At 47.8% G+C, this 4,017-nt stretch overlaps 1 pseudogene across 1 annotated transcript; it reads left to right on the top strand.

Annotated features, from left to right (window-relative positions):
* The first annotated feature begins 520 nt into the window (after nucleotides 1–520).
* On the top strand, nucleotides 521–2,128 carry LOC148113371 (endogenous retrovirus group K member 8 Gag polyprotein-like; annotated as a pseudogene). Its single transcript, XR_015728300.1, has one exon. The product of XR_015728300.1 is annotated as an endogenous retrovirus group K member 8 Gag polyprotein-like (transcript).
* Nucleotides 2,129–4,017: the final 1,889 nt, after the last annotated feature.

The raw sequence follows: 4,017 nt of genomic DNA, 5'->3' as shown, positions 1-4,017 counted from the left end.
AGATTTTCCTTGGTTTTTAGCAGCCTTGGATGTCAATGAGGGGCGTTTAGAATATGCGGACCTAGATGTAAGTAGAACCCCTTTGCCTTGCGCATGAGTATGGTTGTCTCGTATGGAAGCCTCTGATTGCTCCTGGACAGTGGCCTTTCGGCCATGTCTAGACTTGGCTTGTGCCTTGGGCATGATATAGTGTGGGAATAGTTGTATAGAAATATACCTACATATCAGAATTACCCGTAGGCCTTGCCACAGCACGTACAGGGAAATAGGATGTCGAAATACATTACGTCATCTGAAAAGTCCCAATTGCTCAGGCCAGGATATACCTACATGATTACTCTCGTACCAGCCTGGGAAAGACCTATGTAATTATTATCACATGAGTGTATGCAACCCGATCATGTAACCACCTCCCGCCCGCCTTGCTATGATGCTGTATGATGAGCTTGATGAATTTCTAATAAAAGAGGGTCATGGAGTCAGCTCTGGGCTCTCGTCCCAAGATACCTGTTGCGTGTCTCATTTCTCTCATGGGAGACCACCACAACTGGTGACCCCGACGTGATCTCGTGAAACGGATACGTCTCGATGTGATTCCGTAAGGGAATACGTCCCTGCCGACCCTCTACTTATCGCCTGGAATAGGCAAGGTGCACCCGACGACGTTGCTGGCGACTGACTCTTCTTTTCGTAAGTATGGGGGGTGGAATGTCTGCAGCTCAGAAAGCTCATGTAGAAGAGTTGAGACAATTGGGCAGGAAAAAATACCTCTCTCCTCAAGAACAAAATTTTACCAAATCTCTTTCTAAAAGTGAGGCTGTTAAATTACTTGCTTATGTGTGGGCTCAATGTCCGTCCTATCCAGAGGGCGGATCTCTAAAAACGGAGACATGGAAGAAGATTGGCGAAGTCTTCCACCAACCTCCTTGGGCGCCGTCTGACATTTTGTGCCTTTGGAAAAAAGCCTATACCTTGATTTAAAACCACGCTGATTTGCCTCACCAGCTTTTATTAGATCCGCCGCCATACCAGACTCCTTCAGTCATGGTGACTACCCCGCTGCCCTCGGTTGTGAGCCCCCTTTCACCCACGGCCCCTGAAGCCCCGGTTCCCCTTGCCGCTGCCCCCGCTTCTATTTCTCAACCTGGTCTTATTCGCGGGGCATACCAAAAAGCCTTAAAATCCGGCACTTTAGATGCTGCCGATCTAGCCGACACCGAGTTATTCCCGGTCGTTTTTCAACAAGGACCCACCGGCGGCATTCTTGTTGACTGGGAACCCTTGCCTCTGCAGATGATTAAAGAACTAAAAAAGGCAACTACGGATTATGGCATAGCCAGCCCCTATACCAGAGGTTTGTTGAATGCCATTGCTGGTAACTATCAAATGTTGCCTCAAGATTGGAAAGACTTGCTTAGAATGCTATTGACCGGCACACAATATGTTGTTTTTGAATCAGAATTCAAAAGGGAAATCCAAACAAGAGTTCTTCGCCCAAGTTTTCAATGGACTGTTGACCAACTCTTTGGGGAAGGTGCTTTTGCTAACATTAACACTCAGGCTCAAAATCTAACCCTCCCCCCCCCGCGTTTCCTGTCATTAGCTCTGCTGTTCTTTCTGCCTTAACTCGTTTCGATGATCAAGGCACCCCAACCCAATCCTCTTCTGCTATTCGCCAGGGGGAGACAGAGTCATACGCCGACTTCGTTAACCACTTACAACTCGTGATAACCCGCCAAATTTCCAACCAAGAAGCGGCAAAAGAAATTTTGATGAAACTTGCTTTTGAACATGCGAATGCAGATTGTCAATCTGTTCTCAAGCCATTAGTCTCTAACCCGGCCTCCACTCTGGCGGATTTTCTTAAAGCTTGCCATGTTATCGGCACCCAAACCTACCAGATGGATGCATTGGCTGCAGCCCTAAAAAAAGGGGAACCAACCTCAAGGCATTTTTTTCAATTGCGGAAAACCTGGCCATTTCAAAAAACAGTGCCGAGCCCCGGGTGGCGGCGCTGCCTGCCCCCTACCTAACTCCAGTGCCAAACCGAAGACGGTATGCCCTAAATGTAAAAAGGGCTACCATTGGGCCAATCAATGTTGAGCTTTCCCTCAGAATCAGGGAAACTAATAACGGGGCTTGCAGCTAGCTCCCCTCCAAAGGCTGCACCCTCTCTTTCCTGTGGCGACATTTCCTTCTCTCCTGTCGCTTCCTCTCCGCCTTCCGCCCCACCCTGCTGCCAAGGCACGGATTTGAAACTTCTTGCTGACACTTCTGTTGACTTTCCTAATCTCCTTGTTATCGCAGATGCCCAGTTGCCCGGCCCGCTCCCACCGGATGTTACTGCAACCATTCTCCCGGTGGCGGTGGCCCGCCAACGAGGCATCTTTGTCCTTCCTTCCGTGATTGATCCTCCACCCCAAAATTGTGTTCAGATTCAATTCTATACCAATGTCCCTGTATTGGCGAAAAAAGGGGATATTGTTGCTCGGTTGGTACTGTTACCTAAGGATGTGTCGGCTTCCTCTGTGGAACCCCCACCCACCGAGCTCTTAGCTCTTACAAAGCCAATCACTCCCCAGAAACCGATTATGCCATTTTTAATTAACGGCATTCTCTTTTCTGGCCTTTTAGATTCTGGCGCTGACGTTTCAGTCATAAGAACAGCAGAATGGCCCTCTCAATAGCCCCTTGAACCATCTCCAGCAGTGCGGGGAGTGGGCGGCATACAACAGGCAAGTTCTAGTAAAAATTGGCTCACAGTACAACGTGTTACAAAAGGGATTACGGCACAAATCAAGCCAGTTGTCCTGCCCCTTCACGTTAATTTATGGGGCAGAGATCTTATTTCACAATTTGATGCAAAACTTATTTTAGAGGACTAGCAATGTCTCCAACTCCCCTGAAACTTACTCTGCTCTCCCCTACACCTGTCTGGATAGATCAATGGCCACTTACTAGTGAAAAATTAATCGCATTACAACAGCTGGTGGATGACCAACTGTGCTTCGGACATTTGGAGCTAACCACTAGCCCGTACAATACTCCGGTATTTGTGGTCAAAAAGAAATCAGGGAAATGGAGATTAATTCAGGATCTTTGCGCCGTCAATGCAATCGTTAAGACAATGGGCCCACTTCAATGCGGGATGCCCAATCCAAATCTGATTCCTAAAGATTATGATTTGGTGGTCATTGATCTCAAGGACGCCTTTTTTACTATCCCGTTGCATAATAATGATAAGGAACTTTTTGCTTTTTCGATCCCTCAAACTAATATGTCTTGCCCTACCCCACGCTATCAATGGACTGTCTTGCCTCAAGGCATGCTCAACAGTCCCACAATGTGTCAATTTTATGTCGACGCAGTTCTTTCACCTTTTCGTACTTCTCACCCTCATTTGCTGTTTTATCACTACATGGATGATATCCTCATGACCGCCCCGGGTCCTCCTGGCATGGTCCAACCTTTTCTCCCTGAACTGATTCAGCACCTGTCCTCTCATGGATTTCAGGTGGCTCCAGAAAAAATTCAGACCCACCCACCTTTTTCATATCTGGGTCATAAAGTCTTAACCTCCTCCTCTTCACCCACCCTGCCTCATATTGTTCTTCCGAATCCTCTTACTCTTGTGGCCCTCCAGCAGATATTGGGCGTGATAAATTTTGTCCGCCCGTTTCTTGCGCTCACCATGGCCCAACTTTCCCCCCTTTTCCTGGCCCTCAAATGCCCTTCATCTCCCTCATCAGTCATTGTTTTGACTGATCCTCAAAAGCATGTGCTTACTCTCATCGACTCCACGATGGCCACTCATTGGGTGGATCAAGCCATCCCTAATGAACCTGTGTCCCTTGTACTTTTTAACACCCCGTCCATCCCAACCGCTGCCCTGATTCAATATAAAAAGGGCACTGTTGCCGTCCTGGAATGGATTCATCTTCCTAATACCCCACGCAAATCTATTAACCCTTTGCATTATATGTTCGCCTTGCTCATCACCAAAGGCCGGTTTCGAGC

This window comes from Pantherophis guttatus, chromosome 5 (genome assembly GCF_059756535.1).
Source record: "Pantherophis guttatus breed Tessera chromosome 5, ASM5975653v1, whole genome shotgun sequence".
Taxonomy (NCBI): Eukaryota; Metazoa; Chordata; class Lepidosauria; order Squamata; family Colubridae; genus Pantherophis; species Pantherophis guttatus.
This window is presented reverse-complemented; position numbering and strand designations above follow the sequence as displayed.